The 11,751-nt window shown below is 42.5% G+C and overlaps 1 protein-coding gene across 1 annotated transcript in view; it reads right to left on the minus strand.

Moving 5' to 3' along the window:
- The window catches only part of LOC126409027 (neurocan core protein-like), a 64,895-nt gene extending 54,111 nt beyond the window's left edge, over window positions 1-10,784 (minus strand). Inside the window, exon 1 of the mRNA XM_050074893.1 lies at window positions 10,383-10,784. The gene's annotated coding sequence lies outside the window, so the exon portion shown is untranslated. The remainder of the gene's footprint in view (window positions 1-10,382) is intronic.
- Between the last annotated feature and the right edge of the window lie 967 nt (window positions 10,785-11,751).

Consider the following 11,751-nt stretch of genomic DNA (forward strand, 5'->3'; position numbering starts at 1 on the left):
CTCCATCATGCTACACTGAATTGTGTGAGTGTGTTCACAGACTGCAAAGGTTTACTTAATCAGGCCAGGTTGGGTCCCATGTTGATTCATGACACACACACATGCCGCTGTAATGGTACAGCTACTATAAAGCTCTACATCAAACCCCAGCCAATTCACAAGGTAGGTCACTGAATCTCACCTTCTGCATTATGTGCACACAGCATGTACACAAACAAATCGGCTACACGTATTAAAACACACAAGCCAACACAAACACACACTGGCAGCTGGCATCTCATCTGTTGAAGTCAAGTAAACAAATCTCATGTAACACGGGTAAGTAATGTTTTATACAGTGAGGCCTGGATTGCAGACAGAAGTAGACTTCTCAGATCTAAGTGTAGATTTTGCTCCTGTTTTAAAAGCTAACTTTACAGCTAAATCCATGAGTTGTGTTCTCCAGCTGACTTCTTAATTTTTCCGTTTTTAATGTTTGCATGTGATGGCTGCAGTATGCACACATTATAGTACACACAGACCCACAAGAACGCCGCTCAGCCTTGCTTCTAATTTATCCCAGTGGCCACTCATGGCATTGTAGCAAAAACATCCCCTGTGGCTCTAAAAGCATTTCCCCCATAGACCACCACTGTAAAAGAGATGTCTGTAAAACTGTTAAAAGGGCACCTTAAATTGTCTGACTTGACTCTTTCTATCATGAATTTTTGATCCATTTCTATTTGTAAAACTTTCCTCAAGCAAAGAAAAGCGAATTTAAAAATCTGTAACATCATCAGAATGTTAAGTTTATGGGCCAAGTGGGAACTCATGGGCAGAGCCAGTGGAAGAAACACTGCTGCGCATATTTAGTGGGCCGCATACCCATTGTTTACATACGGCATGTGCCTTGTCTGTTGCTTGTATTTTCTCCAAAATCCAAAATATTTCCACACAGCTGATTTATTCCTGAGTAAATAACTTCATCCTCATCGTCTTTCTCTTGGCTGCTTGCCATCTGCCTGCCACTGGTTGACTGTGACCATAGACTGTATAAAGACACACACTTTCACAATAAAAGCGTATCCTAAAGATGATATAGATCGATGTTTTTACTTTGCAGTAATGATATTGGATCGCTGATCATTGAATCGATACATCAGTGCAGATCAATAGATCGTTACCCCCCTAGTATTCAGCATCCCCTACTAATACATCCATGCTGCAAAAGCAGTTGTTTGGCATGACAATGCTACGTTCCTGGCAAAAAGTCAGCATCCTCATGAGCTGATAATCCATGTAGATAACAAATAAAGGAATGGCATTGTTCTTGCAGGGTAGAGCAGGTTAGCCCCAGTATTATACATAACTATAATGACCTCCTTGTGGTTGTATCCCTCCACAAACCAATCATATGTCACCAACTGACACAAGGCCAAATGCCTCCCCATCTGTTCCTGAGATATGACGTTGAGTATGGTCAGAAAAGTATTTTTGCAGAATATTATGATGCCACAGTGAAGTTGACCTTTGACCTTTTGGATATAAAATGTCATCACGTCATCTTTATATTTTATCAGACATTTGTTTGAAGTTTTGTCATATTTAGTGGAGGAATTCTTGAGTTATGGACAAATTTATTCTTGAGTCCAAGAGGAATTTTGTGCCAAATTTGAGGAAAAACTCCCTCAGACCTTCCTGCAAAACCCCCCAAACCAAATTCTACAAAAGCAAGACAGAGCTGCTAACATTAGCCTAAATTCTGACAGTAAGGGTGTCAGTCATGAACATGACTTTTTGGAACATAGCTTCCAACTAGGTATCTATACTCAATACCTTTAAGGTATCTGCTGAAATAACTCCCTACCAAGTAGCATTGAAACGTCTCCAGTCAAACAATACTTGCATTGCATCAGGGGTTTGATCCCACACCATCCTGACTTGGATCAGCAAACTTTCTGTTGCTGCCAGCTCTGGAGGCGTTCTCCATGGGTGCTCTCCTCCCGGGGAATCTGCCCGTGTAGCACCAGCTGACATTGCATTAGCGCTAAAATCCAACACTGAGCCAATAAACAGTCCCAACAAACCCACACCAACACAAAACAGCTCAACTCTGTTGTTAAAACCATTAAATAACCATTAAGTAACATTAGCTGTGTGATGCTAAAAGTAGGCCTGTCACTGTGTGTTTGCAGCCCAGCAGACTCTCACAACTGTCCGAGCTTGGAGCTCAGACTCCCACAGCAGCACCTTCAACCCATACAGTCTGTAGTGTGGTAAAGTCAGTCTCAGTGCATTGACAGAGTTGGTAAGTCAGCGTGCTGAGAGGCCACCAAAATGTTTTAAAGTATAGCTATACTACACGCCCCTCCATTCATAATATGGGTGTTGCATGAAGCACTCTATTAGTATCAGTATCACTTTAAGGGTGCTGGAGTTAGCTACTGACTATAATTGCAGTTAGCTTTGGAGGTTACGCTCTGTCACGTCAGACTACCACTCTACAAAGGAGTAAGTAAGCTTGCACTCTTGTGTTTTTGGTTTTGGAAAGGCTGAAACTCTCAAGATTTTGTTTATATGCAATATTTTCCTTTTTTACAATAAAAAAAAGAATAAAGAATATTGTTTTCTACCCACCAGAAAAGAGTCTGAGCTCTCTTTGCCCCATGGGAAAATGAATTTCCGATGGAGGAAAAATCCAAGAGTTTCTTTCGTATCTTTACAGGAAGTTCCAAAACCTTTCTTGGGCAACAGCATGATGACAAGAGGAAGCAACAGAATAAATGTCTAAAAATAAAACGTAATAAGAGGAGAGGCTGAGGACTTCAGATAAATCTGTATTATTAGACTTCAGGACAGAAACAGAGCCAGTTTTACAGTAAGGAGTCAAACTGTCAGTCTTGTATCCCCCTCCAGGGGCCTGACAGGAGAAGGTGATTTCTCGCCATCGCTTTTTCTTTAATCATGTCTCACAAAACTATTACCTCCAGAGAGCAGCGGCATGAACAGCAGAATAACAGCTCCGGATGAGTGACAGACAAAGTGGTGAGCTGGGAGAGGAAGAAGATGAAGGAAGAGAAATGAAAGGAAGGTCATTTTATCACCATTGTAATAATACTACACTACCATGATGAAAGCTCTTCAGAAGAGCTCCATAATTCTTCTTAATTTGCTGTTTGCAAAAATGCTGCAACTTGAATAGATTTGTGGCCGAAATTTGAACTTCTGTGCTCTTACGCAGACACGATTTTCTTTAATGTACTGTAAAGACAGAAGAAATTACAGTGGTGGTGTGTTGCAGTGGTGATTTGGTGCCATAAAAGAGACATTAAACCAGAGTGCTTGATCATTAATTGCTGAAGAAATTAAAAACAGAAAAAGGAACGCTCTGAGAGGAAAGTGCTGAGCTGAATCAGGTATTCACTTCCTGCTCCCTTCATGCATCTTGCACTCTCTCACACACACACACGAACACACACACAGACACCGATTGTGTTCGGTGTGCCTGTGTGGTGACTAATCACACTCAAAGCAACTAATGACTCATGCAGCTCTGGCCCTGGCTTCAGATGGAGAGAGGACTCTAGAAAGCTGGTCCCTCCGATTCAAGATTACACACTCCTTCCTCTCACACTGACACCATTGATCTCACTGTGCGTAGAGACAGAGGTTATTTAAACCGGCTCGCTTAGGAGAGGCCAAGTTAAGATTTGGCTATATGTGTGTGCAGTAAAGCGCAGAGAGGAGGCAATTTAGATCACTCTGAAGGATCCTCAACAGACAAGTCGAGTGAAAAAAGAGACTTGTAGTGACTCTAAGTAGGTAGTTACAACTTTTCTGTTCTTTGCGTTAATTATTCAGTGCTGAACAGCGGCCCAGGAGGAAATAAACTGATGTAATGTTTAATGCATGTATCACCAATTTGTGCATACCTGTGAGAGACTGACAGCTCTTATAACATCCATCTGTTACCGAGCTTCCTGTAGAGCTGTTAAGCTGCTGCGGAGCGACACTCAACAGACCTGCAGCAGATGATCTCAGATATGCTCATTTTCTCCCTCCACCTTTTCATTCTCAGCCACACTCACATTCATTCTCTGGCACCGGGCTATGTCTGTTTTTGTTGTGTGTGCATGTGCAAAAAGTGTAGGATACTGTGTATGTTATCCAACTGTGAGTCGGACCAAAAAAATCAATTTGAATGCATTTGATTAACATATGAGGGAGCCACTCTATTTATAAGTGTGCACATAAATATGTGAGGACGGAGTATTGTAGCAGCTTTTAGAGGAAATAGAAACCAGGGAGAGCCAGACAGCGACCTCGGTGGAATCAATCATCGCTCTTTTCTGTAATGCATCAAAAAGGATCAAATCACACCCACATCAATTGATTTGTTACCAGTGAACCTTTTACTGGAACAGAGTTTTTTTTCTTATTGTACTTAAAGGAAGACTTCAGAGGAAAATCAAGCTGATTTGTTTGTGTGTAAAATTGTCAAGAATATGTCCTTGAGGTGATTCTATTCTGAAGACTCTACGTTGGGCCATTTTTTGCCAGGATAAATAAACTGATGAAAAGTAAATATTGATACAAAAAACAAACAAACTTGCTGGTACTAAATTAATAAACAGTGGGTCCATCTGCGTTCTTCTCCAGGTTTTTCAAATGGATACACCCACTCAGCTGTTAGCAAAAAGCAGTGACCCAGGCTGGAGCGATGATCACTGATAAATAATGACTGAACTGCTCAGTTTGGATTTTCTGAAGTGAGATTGTACAAGGTATTATGTCTAAATTATGTCTTAAATTTCCCCTGGACGCAGACTGACCAATCATAACATAGCATCAGGCCGGCTCAGACCAGGGTCCAACAACAACACACTGTGCTCTGTTGACTCTAATGCAATGGTTTCAGATTTCCTTCATTTTCAGGCTGGTTTTGTGGATTTGGAGCTAAATGTTGTGCCTGCAGCACGTCGTGTATTAATGATACTCGTTACCTGGAGAGGTTGGAGAAAGATATACGTTTCTTCCCTGTTCCAAAACCAAAATCAAACCCTGAAAAGTGTAGGGGGCGAAGCCAAACACCGTTCATCTGCACACAGTGCGATGCCACACAGCTGGTTCAATATCAGCAAAGTTTCCCTTTATATTCATTGTCTTGTGTGGCGATCAGCAGTGATGTGGTGGTTCACTTTTACACTGTGATCTGTAGCCTATAGTTCGGCTTTAGCTTCTAACTATCTTTGTCTTTTTAACCTGTTGTTGCTGTTGAGTCAGTTTGACATCCTGGATATATCCTTCAAACACAGACTGTAGGCCCCTCTGTCTGCTTCACTCTGGAATCACTCTTTCACTGTTCCAAAAACATGATCATATTTCTTCAGGGAGTGCAGTTAGTTACAGTGTGGGCTCCATGCTTACTCTGACAGCTTGTCGGACAATCACGAAGGGACAGGGTCAATTGCTCTCTTCAAAGCCGCTCCTTTGACAAAAACAGTAATATTACAAGGCAGAATGAGGGAGTTGCTGGTCTGTTGCTGCCTCAACCAGTTAGTTTGTGTTATTGTGTGACTCTGAACTAACATGGTGTCCACAGCAGTTCATTGCTTATCTTCCAGAGGTTAGAGAAATATAGCTAATTTGGAAGATTCTCAAAGAAGGCTTGGCTCAGTCACGGTTATCAGTAGTATCAGCACGGTATTGTTAAAATGTGAACTCATTTCACCAAGTTTCAAATAAAAACCACAAATTAACAGCACTATGCATGTTTTGTTTGCATAAATATTAAAATAATAACACAGCCAATAACGTGTGTCAACACATGAAAACCATGTAAAGAGTTAAAGTTAAAGATAGCCTGTCTTTAAAATGCTGGCTTGAGTGTCTGTGTCACTGTAGATGAGGACAGGCGACCATTAGCATCACTGGGTTTGCCTGCTGCACGCCCACTCTGTAAACAAGGGAATAGCAAAACAAACCCACGTTGCATGCTGCGCCTGCGTCTGGGAGGCTGTTGTTAAATTTGGTTGATGCTTGACAGTATTTACTGGACAGTGATCAAACACTGTTTTAATCATAAGTCAAATTTGAAATTAAGGCTCTTTATGATGAACCCTGTGACCGTTATGTAGATGTTTGTTTAAGTAAATAGCAATATTGACGGGGATAATGATTTTAGGGTCAAAGATCAAATATATGTAGGTAGGGACTGTTTAAGTAGCCTCTACACCAGCTGTGTCTGGGAAGCACCAGAGGTCAAAGGTGAAGGTTCTGAGGTTAGCTCTCGGTAACAAAGTCAATAAAGGATCAGGTGCATGAGACGCAGCCATCATCTTGAGTATATTAGTAAATGGCTCCACACACACTGGATCATAAAGGCTTCCATAACCAGGATACCAACCACATTTTCATCCACAGGGAAAGGTGGTCGGAAGTGAAATGAATCATAGACACAAACACGGACGTAGTGGAGGGACTTCATGCAAAGATTCCTCATCTTTAACGATGAGCTGCGGAATATCAACAAGGTGAGGAAAGATGAAAAACACAGAGCTCTGTCCTTCAGGTATTTATCTCCAGCGCCAGAAGCTATCTCCTCCTCCTCACATCAGCGTGTAACAATAACAAGAAAGAAGCGCTGAGTCTTTCAAACAGTGTGACATTAGGAAAAAATATATCAAAAAGTAACTGCAATGACTCTTAACTACCTCTTTGAAAGTGACTAATCATTCTAATCTCTGTTGCAGAGGCGGATGAAACTTTGGTGCTGCCTCAGAGACGTGCTGCAAAGCCAAACATTTGTCTTCCACCAGTCACTACCTTAGAGGAGAGCCTCTGGCCAAAGACAAAGAGAGGGACCTTTCTCTTTGTGTGGGTGAGCCGTTCAGCTGTGGTCTCATCTACGCTTGTAACGATTGGCCTGGTGGGCTGCTTAAGTCCCTCCCAGGCTAAAGACTAGAGTTGATTGATAGATTGGTTTGTCCAATCCCTTTTGGGTTTTGGCGGTTGGGGACTCACTCGGATTTCAATTTTCCAGGGAGAGAGGGAGACGTTATTCCATCCCGCAGCTCAAAACACAACTACTCACTGCTCTTTTTCTATTTCACAAATGTTTTTGGTCGGACTGTTGGGCTCTGAGATTTGGGAGCTGTCCAGTGCTGAAAAGGTGGACAGTTTTAGCTCTAGTCGCTGTGAAGTCATTGTTAGTCTAAAGTCTATTCCCCTCCTGCCTGTAAACGCACCACAAAGTTCAAAGAGATCATAAAATCCCCACTTTAGTTCACAGTCCGGTCGGATCTGCTGTTCCTGAATTACTGCTGCAACAAAGAAGTCTCATACATTTGCTGCATTATACAACCCATTCTGAGCCAAACACAGTCAACACATTTTCAGGACAGCACAACCAACAAGCCTGTGGCTGACTCAGAGGTGAAGCTTATTTTGATCGTCACTATGAGCGAGCGCTGCTGCTGATTTGCATTTTTATAGCACTATTCTGTTAGCTATTAGCACTGTATTAGAGGGGAACAGACCCCATAATCACCCAAGTGACATATTAGAGTGGGCACTTACATACCATAGAGAATAATATCAAACCCTGACTGTGATTTACCTTTAGCTTCTACTGAAAATACACCCCTGGCAAGATTTGTGACAAAACAGCCCACTTAAAACCAGCAGGGATAAACTCCTTTATTTCTTAAAAATGGCACTACTTTAGTGTTATTTTCATTACCAATTATTCTGCAGATGATTTTCTCAGTCGAAGTCTATAAAATGTCAGAAGATTGTGAAAAATCTCGTTGGACCAACAGTCCAAAGCACAAAGCCATTCAGTTTTCAGTGATTAAAAAAAGCAGCAAATCATCACATTTAAGAAGCTACCAGCAAATGTTTGCCTTTTTTGCTTGAAAAATAACTGAAATTATTGACATCAAAGCAGTTGCTGCTGCTCATTTGTCTGGTTTGGTGAATAGAACGCAAGAAAATTGTGGAAAAACATCATCAAATTGCTGGATTTGTTCAAGCAAATCCAAAACATAATCAGTTTGCTATCAAAAAAGGGGTAGTTTTCGAGGGGAACACAGGGGACACGTACCCCTCAATATTTGGAAAGTGTGTTTGTTCCCCCCCAGTAAAAACATGACCGTAGCAAGGGCTTTTATTTTGACAAAATAACATTTCCTCCATAAATTGATGCATAAAAATTGACCAGAATGCGAGAAATAAAGTGTTTGACCCTCAGAATTTCCCGGGGGAGGACCTCAAACCCCCATTTTCACGTATCCCTCTGCCCCAGTGTTGAAATGAATCCTAAAAAATTATGAGAAACCTCATCACATTACTTAATTTGATGAAGCAAACCTCCCAAAACCATCTGTTTGCTATCAAATATAGACATAGATTTCAGGTGGGACACAAGGCACATGTCCCCCTCAACATTTAGAACATGAATATTTGCCCCCCCCCCCCCCCTGGCGTTTCCACCAGAAATTGATGCTGAAAGGGCACAAATTGATGCATACAAAATTACCACATTGCAGGAGATGAAGTGGTTTAAGCTCATAATGTTGCCATGAAACCTATGGCCTAGCTATCAAATAAGACAAAGAAAAGCAAATCCCCACAACTAACGCAGAGAAACAAGGGAATGTTTGAAATCTTTGCGCGAACTATGACTTCAAAAAGTCCCAGTTCTTTCTGTCGATCACCTTATCGATAAATCGTCTCATCATTCCACTTCTACAGTATTTCATCCACCTGAAAGCTTCATACATTACTCTTTCTTCCATCTTCCACCGAAGCAAAGTGACTCCTGGAATTGCAGACGTCTCAGAGCCCAGACATGATAAACAACACTGAGGCTGATTGAGTGCAAAGTGTGCAGCAACAGACAGCAAGGCAGCCGAACTGAGCTCGTCTATTTTAGTCAAACCTTTTATTTCCCCTCAACACCGCTCTCTGATCCCTCTGCTCGTGTGAGTGCAGTCATCTACATACACACAACTCTACTGTATGCGTGCCGGGGCTCATGGATGCCCTTTCAAACAGGCTACACACTTGCACACATCCGGACAGAATGAAAAATGCATGCTGTAAACTTTCAGCTGGGTCTCTTAGCCTCATTCCTCACTATTCTCCTCTTCTCTCCTCATCCCACAGGCACTACTTCTCCGTTATCTCTCACACACATACATCTCCTCAGCTCGGGCTTGTCTATAGCGTGGCGTTTCCTGGTTAACCACGTCCTGCTTTGTGGCACTGACACACAGCTGGTGGTGGACGCTCCAACAAGGCCAAAGAAGAAAAGACTTGGAGCCAGTGAATAGAAACAGAATGGGCTTTATTGGGCTGCAGGGGCTCTCATATTCTCAGACAATACAGCTCATTTGTCAAGGTGACCCAAACTGTTCTCCTCCTTCACTGTGATTTGTACATGCCAGCGCTTGTTTACAGAGAAGGCAGTCATAAATACAAGACTTCCAGGGATCCATTCACCTGCTTGGCAGCAGGCAATCACTCATTTTTGCATCATTTGGTTGCCTTTGGTGCCATTTTCTTTTTTCAGGACCACAGCAGAGTTAGTTTAAGGCAAAAAGGACTTTAGTGCAAAGATAAAACACTGTGTGATCACTGATAATCCAGTTTCTATACAAAACACAATCTTTGATGTCACGCCTGGGTGTCAGCTCTGGAGGTGGACCAATATAAGATGTGAATTTGGCAGTTGTTCAACACATGTTGTTTGTTCACCAAAGGACTCTGATTTACATAATACGTTTGGCAAACACCTGTTCAAGTGTTCAGATCTGCTTCCACAATTGCATCACTCAGCAGAAGGCATCCTCCCCCTTTGATTTCTTTAGGCAGGAAGACTTAAAAGATGTATACGTGCATGTAAACCAAAGTTCCTATGAAGACATCTCCTGAGAGGAAATCGTGTAAAGGGCACGCTAACAAGGTTACTTGGTGAGTTGATGATTTATGCATGCCTCTACATGGCTCGTAAATATAGACCAATATTAAAAGCTTTGACCTGTAAATAATTAAAGATATCCAAAACGGGTGCGATTTGTGTGCGTCTGTGATCGTGTCAGAGGAGAGGCGCTGATTGGTCCACAGGAAGTAGTTATTGCATATGCATAGAATTAATGCATGGATGGGCGATGTGAAGGGAACTCTACAATTTCCATAATTTTCAAGCTGTGTTTGTGAAAGTGCGTTTTTATATTCTATCCAAGCAATGAAACCACTTTAAATCCTCTTCCAGCAGCTGAGCGGTCTCAGGCGCCTCCTGCGACCCGGTGACTTGAGATATCACACACTGACCAAATGATTGATTTCATAAAGCGTGCAAAGCATGCGAAGCAAATCATTCCCGTGCTTTTCACTCTTACCTTTTTTTTCCTGACAAAAACCAGACGCGTCTCAGTGGTGCAATCCTCAGGAATGTGAGCTTTGCGCCTCAGTGCAGGTGCTCTCCAAAGCCCCCACAGGGTGCAGAGACGGCAAAACGACGAAACAAGGGTGAAACAGCACTTTGCAGAGACAGAAGCGACCGGGGTGAGTGTGTGCACAAGCGCTCCACGGCTTGGACTTTTCACTCCCTCTCCAACGCTATCCTCTCCTCGCTGAGCAGCAGCACTATGCGCCGTTCATCCTCGCACATTGATAGATCGGAATGGATGCACACACACATTCACACACACACAGCAAGGTGCTGCCTCCGTCCGTCCCCCTCCTCGCCAGCAGCAACGCTGAGGGAGAGAAGCAAGATCAGTTTGAACAAAGAGGCAAGCGGTGACAGGCAGACGGCTCCAGCGCCCCCATTCAAAGAGGGGGAAACAGAGGGTGGTGGTGTGGGTGGGAGAGGGAGGGTGGGGGGTGTCAGAGAGAGCGAGCGAGGGAGACAGAGAGAGAGAAGGGGGGTGCACTTTATATGTGACCATAATCCGATTCCTACATAAACCTCGAAGGTTGATCCGGTGTCTGTGAATTTAATTCAAATTTACCCATGAGCTTACAATGACAGTCTGACCATCAGCTAAACCCCCCATATCCTCATGTCACAGCCTCACATGAGGCAACACAACTTGTGTATTCATAGGTGTAGATTTTTTTGGGGGAAGCAGGGGACACGTTCCCCTCAATATTTAGACAGTTGCCTCTCCCAATAAAACATGAAAGTAGCAGATGACTTTTATTTTAGCAAAATAAAAGATATTTCCACCATAAATTGATACAGACAAAGCATCAATTTGCTTAAAAATTTGCCAGAATGCAGGACCCAGCTGGCACCGCTATTACACATCCACATACAACAATTCAATGGTACGATATCCTATGAAAATGTACACACAACATTTTGAATGATATCTTACGAATTAACGCCCCACAAATGATGTTAAGTCCTTAACATAGAATTAAATAATTAACGTAAAGTTACAGAGGTCAGGTGTGGGTAAGTAAAGCTACTGTGGTTAGGTTTAGGTAAAGAAACATGTTGAGAACGTACCTTAAAATGACTCAAAGTTCACACAGTTGCAAACACCAATCTCCTGGGGAAAGTCCTGTGTTTTCTGACCCCTCTACCATGCAAACCTACCCCTTAACTGGGATGCTCGGGACCACTTCCTTCTTTATTCAAATTACTGGCTCATCATTACGTGGGATATGTATGAATTTTGGTGCATTACTTTACATTGGAAAACGTCCGAACAGCCTGCAATATGTTGTCAAAAAGATGTTGGACTGTGTTTAACGGCA

Source organism: Epinephelus moara, chromosome 21 (assembly GCF_006386435.1).
Source record: "Epinephelus moara isolate mb chromosome 21, YSFRI_EMoa_1.0, whole genome shotgun sequence".
NCBI classification, from domain to species: Eukaryota; Metazoa; Chordata; class Actinopteri; order Perciformes; family Serranidae; genus Epinephelus; species Epinephelus moara.